Consider the following 21,421-nt stretch of genomic DNA (forward strand, 5'->3'; position numbering starts at 1 on the left):
TAATAGCTACAGGTACTAGTAGGGTCAATAGATTCAAAATCGGAGACCACGTTTTGATAAGAAATGAAGAACGTAATCGAACGAAATTTAGAGGTCCATTCGTAGTAACAGAATTACTTAGTTATTACAGGTACAAACTAAAGTCTTTGGGTAATAATAGGAGCTTTCAGTATAGTCATGATAAGTTAAGAAAGATGCCTGAGAATTATATTCCTAGTGATTTGGATGTTTGCTCGGACAATGAAAGTTGTGCCAAAGAGACTGTTGATGCGGGTCCTGAAATAGGGACTATAGTAGAAAAAGAGACCACCAATGACGCGGCGCATTGATGGCTGGAGGTCGTGGACCTGAATTGTTTTTGTATTTTTCGCACATGCATCAGTGTGTATTCGCAACTGCAAACTAAATTAGTGGCTAATATTAGTTTGGTCCGTGCGCGATGGGCAGCTGATGATGTGGCGGGCAGGTAGTTGTGGTAACTACAAGATGTGTTTTATAATGTATGTGGCATACAGGGTAGCCCAGAGATAGTGCAAAGGTCTATTGGTAGAGGGTGAATGTTGTTTGATAATTAAATGATAAGGAATAATGATTGATGACTTTCCGATCTTTTGATCTGAAATTTTTCTTATGTAGTTTTTCTAGGGGGGCGTATGATTGTCAGAATGGCCGTGTCGAAGAATAATGTCTGAAGAAGCGATGAGAATATTCTTTAGGATATTTCTATTTTTAATAATTTTAAGAAATGTACGGTCACTTTAAATGTTACTTTAATATTTTGTAAAATGAGGTTTAACGAAATTGTTTTATTGCAGTAGGCTTAGGTCTAGGTAGGCACTTGGTTGTCAACGTAGTCGGGATCCCGGAACGATGGGGGTATCATAAAATTAATAAGGAAAAGGAAAATCTGCAGCATGTGAGATCGAACGGACGTCCTGGTGATCGCGAATTCGATATTTACTAAATCTCGGTCTGTCGCAAAATATGATTAATATTGTTTGTATTCTAAATTAAGTTAACCTTGTACAAGTTTATTTATTTATTCTTAATAATTGATCTTGTTGTGATCACAACGATTAATTAATTGTATATTCATTCAAATTCAGTTTTGTGTCTTGTCTTTTTTTTTAATTTTAATTTCATGGAGTAATAATACTTAATTAATAGTACTAACAAATATTTCTAGTCAAAGAGCATGCTTTCTCCGAAATTATAGAAAAGAAGGTGATAGTGTATTTACAATATAGTAAAATATATTTTCCTACGTCAACTTATGAAAATGATAGATTGCATACTAATTTTTATCCAAGAAAGTAGCTTATTTCACAGATGTACTAAAAAATAAAACATACATGTATTCCAATGCCCCTTTTTCTTATGTTATATGTGGTCTCGAATGATAGAGGAAATACGCGATACAATATGAACCTGGCTGGATGCCGAAAAGCAAAAGGCAAAATTTAAGTAGACTGAAGAAGTAGACAATATGATTTTTTGAGGTTATACTAGTGTTTACAATAAAAGTGGAAAGTACGGAGTGTAGAGAAGGAGGAACGTCTCTGGGTTAAAAAATGTGAGCTGATTTTTGATGGGTAAATAGGTGGCGCTGATTATAGAGGGTATTCGCTTGAATTTTACGCGCTGATTTGAAAATAACTGTATAGAAATGTTTTGAAAAATGCACCGTGATAATGAAATTAGTAGTATTAAAATAATGAAAAGATTAACAAAACAAAATCTCGTTAAATTAACTTTATTATTTAGCTACTTATTTGGTTTAGATAATACATATATTCTAATATGAAAAAAAAAGTAGAATCATGTAACAATAATGAAATAGTATAATAAAAAACATTTTGGTTGATTAAAATAAAATATTGAATTTTATCCGTAACTAATATAATAATTATAGCGATATAATTAGATCAATAAAAATAATAGAATAATAAAAAAAATATTTCGGTTCATAAAAATAAAATATTGAACTTCATTAGCAACTAATATAATAGTTATAGTCATATAAAAGTATCAATAAGAATAATAAAATAATTGAAAATAAAACATTTTGGTACATAGAAATAAAATATTGAACTCTATCCGCAACCAATATAATAATTATAGTTTTGTTAAAATATCATTGGTAATTAGCTTATGCAAGCAGGTACAGAAATATATCAAGTTCTTGATAAAAAATAAAAATCTAATAAGATATTAAGGATTGCACAGCTTTTCACATGAATATAATCAAACGTCAGTCACAACTTTGATAATTTCTTATACAGTAAGTGTTTAACTTCAGATCTCAATCCCATAGTACAATCAGCGCCACGTATTATCCCTACAGAATTCAGACCATATTTTAAACGTACCGTCCATAAGAGATGTTACTCCTTCTCTACACTCCATAATGGAAAGTTTGTTGCAATTTGTGTTCAAATACACACTAGTCTCTGCAAGATAATTAAGCTTAAAAATTAGTGTTATTACTATTACCGGGTAATGTATAAAGTAGTTGAATGAATATATATTCTCCATAATGATGGAAAACATTTTTTGATTTTAATAACAAGTAAGTTAAGAGTATAAAAATTATATACATACATAGATAACTTTGCAATTAATAGATTGATGACTGCTAATAAAATAATGAATGCTATTAGTAACAGTAGCACATTATACAAAGAAGCTGCAAATAGAAACATTGAACATAGTGTTTAACAAAATGCTGAACAACATACTGACACTGCACAACCCAAAAACAATGTAAGTTTGTTTACAGCAACAAGAGGCAATGAACACATATCTTAGGGATACCAGCAATAGTGCAACGTTACAAAATCCACTGCAATTTAGTAATTGTTATAATAACAACTGTTCATTTAACTTTTATTTATATTTAGTTCTTGTCAGGTATCTAATATAGTTACAAAAAATTCATTGTTCTATTGGTTCTTTTTCTGTTCTTTAGTTATAAAATATTCATCAAATAGTAATCTCTACTATCACAAAATGAAAAATATTTTGTAGAATTTTTTAACTTTTCAGCACACGTATGTATATACTTTTCAACATATATGTGATATTGTTTAATTGATTTTCTTATTTTAAAAATACGGTTCTTTGAAGAATTTTTTACGTGGTCGTAGGAAAAATAGTGTATACAACTTGTTGGGAAGTGTATGTTGCACTCTTCACTTTAGATAGATTTAAAAAAATTAATAATAAAGTGTTACTCCAGTTTTGTGAACATGTTGAATAAATACTCGTGGTGTAATAAGATCAATTTAGTTTTATTTAAAAGCGCTCGGATATCATACATAAAATACAAACAATTGATAAAAATAAATTTGTTTTTAATTTTCAATTCGTAAAAGGCGCACTTTTAAAATATCAGTCGTAACGATTATTCCTAAAGAATTGACAATAATTTCGATTTGTTAAATATGAAAACTCAAATTCAGACGTTGGATCAAGAGGATGAACACTCTTATAGAAGATGAAGATGAGGCAGTTCAATACTTTAATAAAGTTTTTGTTGACCAATACTTTTTAGAATATGATACCTGTTTTCCTGATATAGTGTTCAACTCTATGGCAGTAATGAGTCAGTATTGCGCGCTTAACGGTTTTGAATATATTGATTATAGGCGATCATATTTAAAAGATCCTTTCACTACTAAGAAACCCTACAACTCTAAATATTTTATTTCAAGGGGATAGCTGGGGGGTAGTGGGACACATAGATCCCAGTGGAAACTTTTTGCGGAACATATTTAAACCAATGGTATTCATTATAATTTTCTTTACAACAAATTTATATGTATGAAAACTAGAAAAACAATTTTTACATAGAGGAACATTGCAAGCTGAGCAGAAGGTTATTGTGCGTTTTTCTCTCTCATTTTTTTCCACAACTGTGACATCTTCTACGAGTTGGTCTTTCATGATCCCCAACATTCATCACCCTTTGGGTGATTTTGTTGGTCTGCCTTACTGGCGTTTTCTAACAACCTTGGCAATTTTTTGAGCTTCAGAAATCATTGCCTCCGCAAGTGGAACCAAAAATCCAGGAATGAAATTTTCTTATGATCTCTTTCTCTCCAAATAATCCATGCATTTACCGCACTGAGCATAAGCAAACGGTGAAAAATTTTTTTCTACCACTTCAAAGACTTACGATCCATGTTATAAATACCAATTAATTGGTCAAAAAGATCAACACCCCCCATGAACTTATTGTTATTGGACACAATTGTAGGACAAGGAATTTCCTTTTTAATCCCATCTTTTTCTTTTCTGTTCACAAAGGTCATATCATTTCCATGACACTTTGAAAGCAGCGTTCCTTCTTTTGTATCTTTCCACAAAACCGCCGTAGTACCAAATTGATTATGGACTAAGTCAGCTTCACCCCTGTTTCTTTTATAGGTATGTTTCTGCGATTGCCAATCACTGTGCCAACACAAGCAAATGGAAAGTTGTTTATTAATTTCGTCGACGTAAAAAAACGATCAAAACATAAACTAACCTTTGGATCTTTTATTGAAGACGAAAGCTTAGAGACGACTGATTCTCCAAGAGTGGATTCGGTATCTCTGTTGGCATCCTTTCCACAATAAATTTTGAAATCATATGTGGGGACAACAGCGCTCCCATATTTTTATTCATCACTTTCTAGGTGTCAAAGGGAGGTACTGTTTCAGAGAACTCCTGTCCTTGAACTTAGCCATGGCTTCATCAATACTTTGGAAAGTGCTCTCACTCCTTACTTTTTGGAATCTTTCTTTCAAACAATCAACAAATGGTTCACTGTAGTACAGTTTAGTCGCGTTCTCGTTTTTTTCAGAATGGTGCTGCGCCACAAACATTCTCTCCAGATCCTCTTGTTGGGGAGGATCAATCCCGATAGTTCATATCTACACCGTATTCGCTTATTCTCCGACACAACTTCTTATTTCCTGTCTTTTCCTGCCAGTTTATAACTTCTTTGCTTAGGTTACCTTCCACTTCTTTTAACCTTTCTGTCCTAAGCCTGTATTTTTCTACCACTCGGATCCCATTGCATCATATTGAATGCTATAGATTTTGTTCCTTTTTTCAATACATGCCCCAACTACTCAACTCGCTGAGTTTTGATTTTTTCTGCATTATCTTCGCCGTTGATTTCGTCTGTTATTTTTTGGTTAGTTGTTATCTGATACCTAACTTTTCTTGATCCCATTTTGTTCTTATTATTTTTCTTTCATTTATTTTTAATATTTCTTCAGAATTTCTAGTAAATGTTATTGTTTCAGCTGAGTACACCACTACTGGCTTTATCATCGTTCTACATAGTAATTTTCGTTCGTTTTTGTTAACGCCAACTTTCACCTTTTCCCTTGATATTGCTTTCCAAAGCTCATTATTTTTATTTTGATTTATATAATATATATATATATATATATATATATATATATATATATATATATATATATATATATATATATATATATATATATATATATATATATATATATATTGTTATGGTATGAATATATTCAAAATAAATTATTAAATAATAATAAGATATAAATAAAGCAATAAGTTCAGTTCTGTTATTCGGTTATTTAGAGCAGTTTATCACAATAAAATAAATAACATTCTTTATATTAAGTTTTGGCCAACACTATATTCTAAATTCTTATTTAATTTTGACAAATCCTGTATAATCAAAGAATTTAATCTATAAATTGACAGATAAAAACAGGAGCACCAACTTCAAAAATTTGTGTGACATACCAACATAAATTTTAAGGTTATAAATGATAAAATATAAAAATTTTGACAACTGCAATGATAAAATTAATAACATAGGAATGAAATAAATACAACAAAGAAATTATAGAATAAAGTGACAATAATTTAAAAATTTAGAAATGACAATTTAGTAACTAACTTTTAAAATAAATATCATTGGTTAAAAGAAAAAAAAAGTTTGTTTAAAAAAAAAAGGAATGAAGAAAAAAATCAACAACGAGAAAAAATTTTTTTTGGCAAGAGAAAAAAAGAGTAAAATAATTTTAATTGAAATTTAAAAAAAATAAAATCTTGATAAAAAAGGCATAAAATATTCAAAGGATTGATAATTAATAATTGTATAAGTGTAGTAATAAGAAATTAGTGAAAACAATTAAATAAAGTGAAATAAGTGAGAATACTCACAAAGGGACAATTTCCAAGATAAAGAAGTTGTGAAAAGGAAAAGAACAGGAGTGGAACTACAGCGGAGTATCTGTTTATTCTGCAAGGCCGTAACAATTTCCAATTAAAAAAAAAAATTAAAAATACAACATAACAAACACTTAAGGTACTGTTCTATTAAGTTTAAGTATTTCCTTTAGTATATAATATTTGAATTCACATTTCCATATAATTTAGTTTTATGAGTGTAATTATGAGTATGAATGAATGAATGAATGTTTGTAAAATAAAATAATTGTAATAGCTAGTTAAGAAATTGTATATTTTGAATATTTTATTCATTATAAAGAACAGACCCAGTCTTAAAACTATTATAATCTGACCTTATAACCATAACAATTTATCGCAATAAAATTTTTTAATTTGACCTCACAATATAATACCCTGAGAATAAAAAAAATAATAATAACATAATAAAATAAAGAAATTCAAATAATTATTAATGGCGCCCAAATTAAAATCTGATTTTATTTAAAATAAAATTTATAAAAATAAACATTACACATTATAATACCATAACAATATGGCGCCCAACGTGGGACATATATAAAAATTGGGCATAAAAAAAATTGGACATAACAAAATTTGGCATTGAAGAGTGTACAGTAATAACAAATTTAAACAAGAAAAATGGAAAAAGGAATGACACTCAGAGATGGGAAACAAATAAGATCAGAAGGAGAATCAGATGAAGAAGAAAGGAGACATGGAATGGGTGATTTCCAAGTACATTATATGGAACAAGACCATAATGAAGAAACAGACAGAACTGAAACAGAAGAAATGATAGAAAATAAAACTGCAGAAAATTCACAGAAAAAGAAAGAGAGGATGGATATAATGAGTATGTTCCAGATTATGATAAAAAAAATGGATGAATCTAAAGAAGAAATAAAACGAGAAATGAATACAAATAGTCAAAGAATGGAAGAGAAAATAGAAGATATGAGAAAACAATTGGAAGAAGTAAGAAGCTATGCCGAAAACAAAATACAAGAGACAAAACAAGAAATTCGAGATGAAATGTTAGGAAGATTAATGGAAGTGAAAAAAATACAATCTAGAGAAATGGAAAATATTAAGAAAAATGAAAATGAATTAAAAATGGAAATAGGTGAGAATAGTAAGAAAATAGAAATAAATACTGAGAAGATAAAGAAATTAGATGGAGAAATAATGAAAACGAATAAAAATATACAAGATATGGAGGAAGAGATGAACAAAGAAATAAAAATGAATTTTAATATAGCAGAAGAACAGAATTATAAAACAAAAAGGGAATTTAAAATGGAAATAAAGAACATACAAGGAAAAATAGAACAAATTGAGAAAAAAGGAATGAGTATGGAATATGTTGGAGGAGTAAAAACAATTTATGGAGCAACTAGTCAAAAATTTGACGGAAATATTAAAAAAATACATCCAAAAATATTCATAAGAATTTTGAAAAATCGAATAAGAGGAATAAATAATATTGAAGACATAAAGGAAATAATAAGAGATCATTTAGAAAATCATGCGTTAATATGGTTTTCTGCCAGGGAAAAAGATATGTCGGATTTTCAAGATTTTGAAACGGCATTTTTACAATATTTCTGGGGGGAAAATACTCAATCAACCATCAGGGAACAATTATATTTCGGAAAGTTTGATGAAAATAGAAGCCATAGTTTGAACAATTATGCAATCCAACTACATGCGATGACACAATATCTGGAACCACCAATCCCTGAGGAGGAAATCGTTATGTTCATAGCAAGGCATTTCAAGGCAGAATTGGCTGAGACCATTGCAATACAAAATATAAGAAAATTGGATCAATTATCTTTGTATCTACAAAGAGTAGAGAGAAATTTGATCAGACATGAAAATTCACAACAAAATATAAGAACAAATTATAGAAACAATGAAAATAATCAGAGAAACAACAATCAAAATAACAATTGGACAAATAATAGATTTAATAATAATAGAAATTATGATAATAATGCACAAATTAATAATAACAATAATTACAATAACAGAAACTACAATACTAATACCAACAATAGAAACAACAATGATTCATACAGACAAAATAATTATAATGACAGGAACAATAGACAATATAGAGGACTGGAGAGTAGAAATTCTGAAGGAAATATGCAAAGAGGAAATGGAGATCAAGAGACAAGAAGAGTAAATTTTCAAAGAATCAATCAAGATAGAAGAAATAGATCAGAAAGCTGAGATGATGATGTAACAAATATAAATGTAACAAGATTACATACAGAACAAATATATAGGGAAAATACAAGACAGACAACTGAACAAATAAATGACAATGAAAATTTTTAAATACGCACACATCAAATAAACAAAATCTATATATTTGTAAATATGAAAATCCAAATGAATTTATAAAAATAAATGAAAATATAGACACAGATGGGAATAATAGTTTAATTATTATAAATGGGCTAATTAACAATTTAGAAGCTAAATTACTTATTGATACTGGATCAGAAGCATCAATGATTAATAAAAATTTTGTTGATAAATTAAATATTCCTACAAATAAAATTATTAAAATCCCAAAAATAAATTTAATAGGTGCTAATTCAAAGAAAATATGTGAAATTAATAGATTAATAAATATGAACGCTAATATTAAGGGAAAAGAATTTAATTTACAAGTATTAATTGCTCCAGATATTGAGACAGAAATAATAATAGGATATGATGAGCTAGAAAAACATAAAGCCATAATAGATATTGAAGAAAGAAGATTAAAATTGGATGGAACATGGATTAACTTTGAAATAATAGCTTTGAAGGAAGAAGGTAAAGTAGTTAATAATATGTACAAGGAAGAATTGAATAAAAATTATGATGATGAAGAAGAAGGGGAAGATGAAGTTATAATGGAACAACTTATAAAGAAGAATTAAAATTTGGTTTTCTTATTTCTTTTATAAATAAAATAAATCAAGAAAACAAATTTTGGGAATGTTGTTATGGTATGAATATATTCAAAATAAATTATTAAATAATAATAAGATATAAATAAAGCAATAAGTTCAGTTCTGTTATTCGGTTATTTAGAGACGTTTATCACAATAAAATAAATAACATTCTTTATATAAGTTCTGGCCAACACTATATTCTAAATTATTATTTAATTTTGACAAAAAAATCAACAACGAGAAAAAATTTTTTTTGGCAAGAGAAAAAAAGAGTAAAATAATTTTAATTGAAATTTAAAAAAATTAAAATCTTGATAAAAAAGGCATAAAATATTCAAAGGATTGATAATTAATAATTGTATAAGTGTAGTAATAAGAAATTAGTGAAAACAATTAAATAAAGTGAAATAAGTGAGAATACTCACAAAGGGACAATTTCCAAGATAAAGAAGTTGTGAAAAGGAAAAGAACAGGAGTGGAACTACAGCGGAGTATCTGTTTAAATTAAATTAAAAAAAAAAAAATTAAAAATACAACATAACAAACACTTAAGGTACTGTTCTATTAAGTTTAAGTATTTCCTTTAGTATATAATATTTGAATTCACATTTCCATATAATTTAGTTTTATGAGTGTAATTATGAGTATGAATGAATGAATGAATGTTTGTAAAATAAAATAATTGTAATAGCTAGTTAAGAAATTGTATATTTTGAATATTTTATTCATTATAAAGAACAGACCCGGTCTTAAAACTATTATAATCTGACCTTATAACCATAACAATTTATCGCAATAAAATTTTTTAATTTGACCTCACAATATAATACCCTGAGAATAAAAAAAATAATAATAACATAATAAAATAAAGAAATTCAAATAATTATTAATGGCGCCCAAATTAAAATCTGATTTTATTTAAAATAAAATTTATAAAAATAAACATTACACACTAATAATACCATAACAATATATATATATATATATATATATATATATATATATATATATATATATAAATATATAAATAGGACCCATTTCGACGAAATTATAAGTTACATCCAATAATCATCTCAAATCTGAATGGATAGAATTATGGAATAAACGTTTGAATGGATTGAAGACTGACTTCGAATGGCTAATGAAGATGATGAAAGAAAACAAAAGGGGAAAAGTAATGATTATATCATAAAATACGTGAGGACAATTTGTGTGCTGCATTTACTACGGGGCCATCCACAAAGTACGTCACACCTTAACGGGGAGGAAGAGTATCACCGAAGTGTGACATCGTATGACAAGGGGCATGAAGGGGTCAATAGTTTTGTGACGTCACATGTTAAAATTTAAAATACTAAATGCAAAGTTTGGATGCGAACTGAAAATTTAAAAAATTTACGAACTTTATCTATATTAATCAATACTTTAGCATTCTCGCTATGAGATAATCTCTCATGCAACGTCATTTAACTTCTAGAGCGGCGTTGTAATGCAAGTGAGACACTCAAATTCACGAGAATTTTGAATGGTATTAAGGATTTAACTAGGTTTAAGTCGTCGGCGAGTGCTCGCTCGCTTTTCTATCGTTCCGCAGTCGGTTGTTTGCGAGACATTCGGCAAGTGCTACCTTAGGCGCCGGCGCAGTGACTTCACGATTGACTTTTGCCGAATGACAGTTATAGTCTTCTCAGTTTAATTGTTTTAACATTTTTAATTTATTAAATTATTTTAAAATGAACAAAAAGATTGGTTGAAGTTATAAGATGTTGTCAGACATTAGACGACTTGCAAGCTGAACTATTTAAGCAAGGCTATACTCTCAGTCGGTCAGAATTGTATTTGAGACGTCTTCCCAAGCGAGTAAATACAGAGGAAGGTAAAAAACATGTCGTAACCGTTCCTGTCAAGCTTTGTAAACCAGACTCTACGTTACATTCAAAGCATAAAGATGGCAAATTTTGTACCACTACTATACGAAATCTTGAATCTGTAGCTTCAATTTTGGGTCCGGACCAAGTTTTTTTTCGATGATAGATGATAAAGCACGTGTACCTTTAGGCATTGCACCAATATTAATGCATGTTGATTACCGTGTCCAATTGCCAGATCATGATTTTATAGTCGCTGAGATACATGAACTTATTCCAATTGGTTATGCGGGCATTCTAATCAAAAAAGATGGTGAAGGATCTGAATCTATGACGTACTCTGTTCCTGCATTCGTAGCAATTCGTAGTGGAAAACATTCAACTTCCAATGCAGAGACTCATGCTATTGACATTCATAAGCTTTCTGAAGTACCGACTTTCGAAAACTTATTGAGAACTAGAGAAGTTTTGTAAAACCTGTATTTATTTTCACATGCGATGGTTCTGATGAAAATCCAAGGTAAGAGCGGGTTATAATTTCAGCTATAAAACATTTTAAAGATTTTGATTCAGATGCAATTTTATAGCTACAAATGTGAAGTGAGCACAAAGATTCGTTGTGAAGTACGGTGGCTCTCAAGAGGTAAAGTGCTGTCAAGATTGTTTAAGCTTCTTCATGAATTAAGATTGTTTTTGTTGGAATATCACAATAGGTCGGAATTTTTTCTTTTTGATTTCCTTATTTCCTATTCCTTGTTGTCCTCAATATTATTTTACACTTCTCACTTTATTGTTTGTTGTTATTTGTTTTCAACATCATTTTCCTCATCGTGGTTCTTCTTCACATTACTTTCATCTTGTTTTTGACTTCTGCTTTCTTCATTATCTTCTAATATCCGAGTTATTATTTTTATATTATGTATTTCAACTTTATTCCAGAGCCGATATCCATTCGAGTATCTTATCACCTGAAGTTTTTTATTTCTCTTTTGTTTCAGCCAAATTCTGAGGTTTTTTTTAAATTTTTGGCATAAGCATATGAGCCAAATACACTTAGATTACTTAGTTTCGGTGGTTTACCCTCAATTCACTTTTCCATTAAGTTATGGAAAGTTTACTGGAGTATGATCAATAATAGTACCTCATTTTTTTATATATTCTTTTATTCGTTTACTCATATTTAATTAAAATAATTTAATATTATAGTGGAATAAAACGCGACGTGGTTTCCTTTTAGGTAATCAGTATAATCCTGACACGACTAATTATTTACTTTTTATTAACATTATATCTAATAATAACTCAATTTTTAAATTATTTGCTTCTATTTCGTTGTTAGAGAAAATAAAAAAATTGTCCACATACAGAGCAATTATTGTGATTGAATTATTTTCCGTTCTTATGTAAATACAAGGTTCAATTTTTAATCTTTCATAATTTAATTCAATTAAAACATCATTCACACGATCATTCCAAGCCTTAGATGACTGTTTTAGCCCATATATTGCCCTTTTCTAGTTTCAAGCATTTATCATTATCCTAACAAACAAGCCCTTCAGGCATTTGCATATAAACACTTTCTTTCAGGAAACCGTTAAGAAATATCTGTTCTCGATAAGTAAAGAAGGATATCGGTTGTAATTTTACTTAAATTTTGGGTTGGCAATTCAATTTTCATAGCTATTATGGTGGAGCGAGAATGAAAAAAAAAATATAACTGCTCAGTAACCATCATAAAAAAGCCGTTACATTGTTATCACCATTGCATTGATAAATTTCGCAAAACATGTAACTTATAATTTCGTTGAAATGGTCCAAAGACAACCCTGTTTAGTCTCGTATATATATATATATATATATATATATATATATATATATATATATATATATATATATATATATATATGTATATATATATACACTCTGAGACTCTCAGTACCCCAAAAGTTGATACCATTGATGAAAATGACTATTCTAAATTATAGGGGAAACAAATGATAGCATATAATAATGATTTAACTTTAATTAGGAAAAGTATAAAATAAGTATCACTATATATCACGGAAGAAGTAATTAGAAGATACCAATAGCGGTATTCTAGCAGAGCCAATACAGTCACATACATTTCTTTCAACAGCAATATTCCACTCACTCCTGAAAAAATCTAGAATGATGAGAGTATTCCAAAAGACTAGAATAATTATCAAACTATCAACAAATATTTGTAAAAACTGGCATTCGGACTAAGCTCATAGTTAGAATTATTCTGGATAATAACTAAATGACAAACTGCCCAATAATCAAGTTGTATTCAAAAACTCTTGCACTGACCATATTATGGGAAAATAATACTGGCACAAAATGAAGTTATCTGGTTAATTTTGCGAAAGAACATTTTATTCGATAAATAGAAGCAAAGTGAAGAATTCTAAAAGTGTATGGAGTATTAGATAAGTACACCAGAATATATATTTTTATAACAATAGCATAGGTAAATTCCAGCTTGCAGTACAACATTCCAGCAAATCAGAATGAAAAATGAAGTGAGACGGGGATATGTGCTGTCACCAACCGCCAACTCACATATGTACAATTTAAAAATTTTAAATTTGGAACTTAACTCAATTTTTAAATTATTTGCTTCTATTTCGTTGTTAGAGAAAATAAAAAAATCGTCCACATACATAGCAATTAATATGATTACATTATTTTCCCTTTTTATGTAAATACAAGGTTCAATTTGTTGCTCTGATATCAAAGCAGACGATTTTCAATGGAAAGGAAATACTGACAAAATTTTTTTGAAAAAGAATGTGTAATTGATAAGAGAATTAGCTTATTTACAGAGAATATTGTTTTCAGACAAATAGTTATGTTAAATTTGGAGCTATTAAACCGTGTAGCAGTGTTTAGATTCAACATCTGAAAGGTATTTATTGTCTGTTGGAAAAATGTTGTTAATGCATATTTTGTAGTTTACATCAGTCTGAAAGATCCGCTTCTTCCAAATTTTAAAAAATTGAATTATTTTACTCATCTGAAACTTTAAGTGCTTCTAACAGTAAGACTAACTATTGTAACCTACAAGGAGAATGTTCTTATAATGTCATTGGTATTGAGATCCTATAAAACAAGAAACTTTGTAGGAAATCTCATCAGTTCTAATTTCGATACACCGAAGGAGGCCAAGAAAAATATGAGTATTCTGAAAAATACTATTGTGTGTCATTTAAATAAAAAACACTTATTTGGTGTTTGACGAACTTTGATTGAGAGCAAAGTAACTTCCCTCTAGTCTCAAATAAAAGTTAATCTTCTAAAATTTATACAGCCAAACTTTTATTTTTAGGCTTCCATTCCAGGTAGCACTAATGAAATTTTGGAAAGAATGCTGAAAGCAAGAAGTAAAGAAAATATTCTTCAGAGTTAAGGTCGTTTGCTGTAACCTTAAGTTTCTATTCACCAAGAACATATAATTTTACTAGTACTACATTCCATAAATCATTACAGTACATTGTTACCATTCCAAAATGGTATTAATGGTATTATGTGCTCAAAAACCAAAAGGCAAAAATTTTATGACAGTGAAATTGTATGTAATTAGATTTGGAATGAAATTTGCAATAAGAAGACGGATTGAATGAAGAGGAAAAGAAGACGGATTGAATGAAGAGGAAAAAAATTTACAGGATATGTGGACATTGGAACAAACGTGAATACTGCCGAATTACCCGAAGGAAGGGACCTGTTGTGTACTTTTTTTTGCAAGTACGTTGTGGTAGCGAAAAAGCTGATTTGGTAAAAAAGTGCCATGAATTTATGCGTGAAAATTGGGTAAAAGTTTTGTCAATGATTTTTGATAGTGCTATGGCCAATTGGCAAAGAGTTAAATCTTTTTTACGGTGAATAATATAAAGTTAAAATCATTACTCGGATGTTGAAAGATTATGAGGAAAGCAGTAGTCAATAACAAGATGAAAGTAATGTGAAGAATAGCCATGATGAGGAAAATGATGCTGGAAACAAAAAACAAGAAACAGAAAAGTCAGTAAACACAAAAACCATATTTCAAATTATCAGCAATGTACTTACGGTTCGGTTTTGCCTTCTTAGGGACTCTTAAAAATTCTAGCCTAATAAAAATAAGTTTTGCATTGATATGTTTATTATTATAAATTATTAATAAATTTTTTGTCTCCACACTTGTTTTTGAATAAGAATAAGAACTTTCAAGGTACTTACCATTTAACCAATCTAATCACTTTGTACAAATTAAACAATATATGTGCAAATCGAACTAAACGAGTAATGGAGAAATGTTCTGAAAAGTTTTGGTTGTATGTGACTTGGTTGAGATATTATAGATTATAATGGAGACTAGCTAAAACGTTCAAATAAGAATGCTTATGGTTACAAACGTAAATGAAAATGATTTCTTTCTGAACTTGATTTATACAATTATAAATAATTTCGAATTGTATAAGTTTGAAGAATTAGAAAATGGAGCCGAAGATACCTCTAATAATGATCTTTTACCCGAATGTATACAATTATGGAATGAACGTTTTATTGAATTGCATAGTGACAAATTGAAAAGAGTCAAATGAGCATTAAGAAAACGAATGGCAATACCAATACTGACAATTCCAGATCAGATGATACTTCGAATGGCTAATGAAGATGATGATAGAAAACAAAAGGGGTAAAGTGTTGATTATTTCATAAAGTACGCGAGGACAATTTGTGTGCTGCATTTACTACTACTGCTACCACCATACACACTATTACACTGTCTGACGCCGGTTTCGATGTTCTCCTCTAGTTTCTATGTGATTTGTACAAAACAAAATGTATTACTGCGTATACTTTGATATCAGGTGGTTATTTGATTGAATTAGATACAAACAACTACAGGAAGAGGTGATTTATAAGATATCAACTGTTTTTGGTATTTGTAATAACTGCAAATTATCAAAGGATTATTTCTTGAAGGAAAGACTATCATTACTCTGACTGAATTAGAACAACTTTAAATTCAGTGGTAAGTTCAATAATTACTCATCTTGTACTGTATACTGTGAACAATTTGAAATTATTATTATTATAATTATTTTCTATTTTATGCTCTTTGAAAAATAGCAAATGAATGCTCTTCAATTTTTTCGATAATAGTATAATGGGGTTTATATAGAACTGCTTTTGTCACTTGCCATTTTTCTGGATTAGAAAGTTTCTTTACACAATACTGAAGTGAATGTAGTGGACAAGCCAGTCCTTCATCAAGTGGATTTGAGGATAACTTTGAGAATGAAGAGGTATTTCGACTGAATTGACTTTGGCTATTTATAGTATATAGATACATTTTTCAGCAATTTTCTTATCATAATAACTGCAAAACTCGCCAGAGATTACAGTCTTTCTCATTAAAAATAATCGAAATTACTAAATATCTACACGAATATGCAAGGTATGGTTCAAAGTTGATAAATATATCAGTGGAAAATTGTTTTCTAAACGTAAGTTTAATACATTCCGTACGAGGATGGTGTAGAAGTATCTAGCCTGACTTAGAGATGGCTGTCGTTGCTTTGAAAATACCAGTATTAGATAAAAAGTCATGTATACAGCGTATGTTTCAAGCTTGAAGACGCCACGTTGTTTAGTACTTGTTCAGCCATCAATAGTGGATGATTTTGATCAATTTGTAAAGATGGAAACCATCGGTCATCGTTTTGTGATGTTATCAACAGTAAAATATTGGGTAGAAGAGTTTAAACGCGGCTTTACGACCTACAATGACCAGCATCGCAGTGGTCGACCAAATGAGATGACAACTCCAGAAATGTTGAAGAAAATCCACTGGATGATAGTCGACTGAAAGTGCGCGAGCTAGCAGACACAGTAGGCATTGCAAAAAGTGTGGTACACTCCATCGAGTGTTTGGCAATATTTGAAATAGAGCCGTTCCATAATCATAGATGGAAAGTGGTTATATCACTTCAAACCAGAAACAAAGAAATAATAAAAACAATGAACTGAAAAGGGGGAAGCGGCTCCAAATAAGACAAAGACCGTTCCATATGCAGACAAGGTCATGGCGTCGGTTTTTAGGGATGCGCGTGAGATAATTTTCATTGTCTATCTTGAAAGAGGAGAAACTATCAAGGTGAGTATTATGCGAACTTACGTTTGAGTTGAAAAATCAAGCAAAAACGGCTGATATTTGCTAAGAAGAAAGTGTTAATCAATCAAGACAATGTATCCGTTATTGCAATGACCAAAATTAATTGATTAAAATTTGAATTGTTACCTCATTCACCCTATTCGCCAAATTTAGCTCCCTAGGATGCTCACTTTGAATTTTACTATGAAATGTTCTACTATTTTTAATATCAAATTTTCATTCTTATCCCGTATATAAGACACGTATGGCAGAACAATTTTTTTTACTTAAGCGCAAATGTCATAATTATTTATCTACCACATAATCATTGATAAATCACGTTAAAATTTGATTGAAGTGGAGAAGTGGTTTTACTCATTATATAATATATTACATATACATATAATATTAAATAACATGATGAATTTAACATATCAGTTTTAAAATATTTTCTGTTCAAAATAAGCATAATACATGTACTATGGTAATTATTTTTATTAATATAAGTGCTTATCTGTGTACTACTAATCATTGCCCTGGTATTCCAGGCAATTCCCACACAACTTCAAATAAACCTAAAATTGACCCGGATTTCTATTCTATTTTACTCCAATAAGAATAAAAACTTTGAGTTAACTATACAATTCATCATTATCAGTAAGTATTTCTGTTTATAATAATTACTTTATTAGTTCATTATTTGTGTAAGTTAATTCAACCAAAGTGTTCGTTAATATTAGTGTTATGCTATTAACAGTAGACAATTTCTTCGTTCAAAGACTAAAATAGTTGATAAAAATCGTATAATTTATGCAATTTGTTAAAATAAGTATTTCAATACTGGAATAAGAAAATTCCGGAAACTTGAAACATACGTAAAATAATCAAAACTAACAGACTGTATATTATTTAAATTGATTTATCAGTTGATATCAGTCAATTTAATTTTTAAAACTTGATGAAAATTCGTAGCATGAGCTTTTCTGAAACATCTCTAAACCAATAGATTAATAGGCTTATAGAACGAAAGTATTCAATATGTGATAAATAAATTCGAAGCAAGAATGGGCAAATATTTTTTTTTAATTTTATCAAATATTGTTGGAGAGATCTGTGACTGAATTATTCTTTTCTGTTGATCTCTTTCAGCTTAACATGACTAGATACAGCATCCAGTGTTATGCAATTGATGTTAATAAGGAAAAAGTATGTACACAATCAGTATATCCAGTTTTTCCTAATTATGAACCAAATTATGTTTTCTACAATTCGGGAAAATCAGCGATATATGGGACAACTATTTCTTGGATTGGGATAATAACAGGGTCGGTAGTTGTGAAACCAGGCGAAAGAAAATATTAGAAATAGATGATAGAGTTTGTTATGTTATAGGACAAAAAGTTCGTAATATGTATACAGATATTTGAATAATTTAATTTAATAATTTAAATGAATAGCAGACAAATTTCCTTTGTCGCTTATTTCAGATCAAATACCGAGACTTAGAAAAGCAAAATTTTATATCAGTTTAGATATGGCCAGCGGTTTCCATCAGATTCCCATACAACCAGAATCTATAGAACGTACGGCATTTGTTACTCCTGATGGCCAGTTTGAATTTTTAACAATGCCATTTGAGCTTAAAAATGCTCCTTCTGTTTTTCAACAAGTAATTTTAAAAACATTAGGTGAGCTTGCGTATACTTCCGCTGTAGTTTACCTAGACGATGTATTAGTAATTGCGGATACTATAGAGGAAGCGTTTGAAAGACATCGAATGGTATTAAAAATTCTTACAGATGCGTGATTTTCATTTAATTTTTCAAAATGTTCTTTCCTTAAAACATCTGTTTCATATCTTGGGTATGAAATTAAAGAACGGAGAAGTTCGTCCAAACCATCGTAAAATAAATTCTTCAACAATGTTACCAGTTACCCGCTCCTCGGACTTACTTTCGACGATTTGTCCCTAAATTTTCACAAATTATGTAACCATTATATGCCCTTATCTCAGGTAAAAAAATAGATTGAATGGATTGAGGCACATGAAAATGTGCACAAGAAGTAATTCGTATTTTAACCAATGAACCCGTCTTAATTATTTTTGACCCGCATTATCCCATAGAACTGCATACCGATGCTAGATACGATGGTAAGAATAAAGTTATTGAATATTTCAGTAAAAGAACAAGTCCAGCTGAGTCCAAGTATCATTCTTATAAACTCGAAACTATGGCTGTTGTTAAATCAATAAAACACTTTCGGCATTACTTGCATGGACGACAGTTTACCGTTGTGACGGATTGCAACTTTTTAAAGTCCTCTCAAAAAAAGATTGACCTTAACGATAGAGTACATAGATACTGGGCTTATTTACATGCTTTTCAATTCGATATAGTTTATAGAGAAGGCATGGCTCTCGCGGATTTCTTTTCTCGAAATCCTTTGCCCGATTTGCCAAAACAACTTAATAAAATTGAAGAGAAACGTGTAAAACTCGCGGAAATATCGGTCGATTGGCTTCTTGCCAATATCTACCAGTGTTTTTTAAATAATTATTTTTGTTAACTCCACTTTATGACAAAAAATAAAGATAATAATAGATTCTATAGTATTTTGCATGGAAATCTACAAACTTATTATGGTTTTCTTTCCAAATGAATCAATTGTAAAATTAGTACTACCCAAGTAATTTTTACTGGCATTCGAATTTTACAACTCTATAATTGTCGTACAGTTTTCAAGTGCGTATAATAAAATTAGGAGTTAGTTACATATTCATTTATAAATTTAATTAAGACAAACAAAGTGGGTTAACTAAAGGGATTACAAAAACATCTATGTAAAGATCATTAATAGAATCGAACACTATTATAACAAATCAAATAGATTTTTTATATAGAGAAAAGTATAAATTGAAAATAACTTCTGTTAATAAACGTGATTTTTTATTACAAGTAACTTTTTAATCCAGAAAAATGGCAAGTATCAAAAGCAGATCATTATATCATTATACTATTATAGACAAAATTGGGAAGCAATAATTTACTATTTTTAAAAAGCAAAAACCAGAAAAATGACACAAGTATAGTTCAAATTGGAGGTGCTGCACTAATTGTTATAAAACAACTTTTATTTATATTTATATTTAGTTCTTATTAGGTATCTAATATAGTTACAAAAAATTCATTGTTCGATTGGTTCTATTTCTGTTCTTTAGTTATATTATATTTATCACAAAATAAAAAATATTGGGAACTTGTTGGGAAGTGTATTTTGCACTCTTCACTTTAGATAGATATAAAAATTAATAATAAAGTGTTACTCCAGTTTTGTGAACATGTTGAATAAATACACGTGGTGCAATAAGATCAATTTAGTTTTATTTAAAAGCGCTCGGATATCATACATAAAATACAAACAATTGATAAAGTTAAATTTGTTTTTAATTTTCAATTCGTAAAAGGCGGACCTTTAAAATATTAGTCGTAACAGTTATTCCTAAAGAATTGACAATGATTTCGAAGCAGTTTGAACGGTATTAATTTAGGGGACAGATATTTTGTGGAACGTAAAGGGAGATTTCAGACCTTTCTTTTTATATTAGGTTGAGAGTAACACTTGTTAATTAAAACTTTTTAATCATACTAACCTTATTTTTAAGGTTGCTGAAAACTCAATTTCAGACGTTGGATCAAGAGCTGGAGCTCAATTTACCCAACACGGGAGAAAATTTTTCACAATCGCACAAACTTTTATTGGATTTGAGAAGAAATTCACGTTTAAAAAAGAAGAAGATTCTGATTATGCAAATATCAATTACTTTCTCTTACCTATGTATTCGGCCGTAGTTAACATGAAGATACTATTTTATCAATTTGGAATCTTTAATCAAGCGAAATTGGAATTAACTAATGAGGATATTAACATGTTAAAGATGTGGATGAACACTCTTATAGAAGATGAAGATGGGCAGTTCATACATTAATAAAGTTTCTGTTGACCAATACTATTTAGAATATGAGACCTGTTTTCCTGGTATAGTGTTCAATTCTATGGCAGTAATACGTCAGTATTATTCGCTTAACGGTTTTGAATATATTGATTATTGGCGATCAATTTTAAAAGATCCATTCACTACTAAGAAACCCTACAACACTGTAATATCGTACTCCACACACTTTTATCGGCTAACGCCGCTTTTA

Source organism: Diorhabda sublineata, chromosome Y (genome assembly GCF_026230105.1).
Source record: "Diorhabda sublineata isolate icDioSubl1.1 chromosome Y, icDioSubl1.1, whole genome shotgun sequence".
Classification (NCBI taxonomy): domain Eukaryota; kingdom Metazoa; phylum Arthropoda; class Insecta; order Coleoptera; family Chrysomelidae; genus Diorhabda; species Diorhabda sublineata.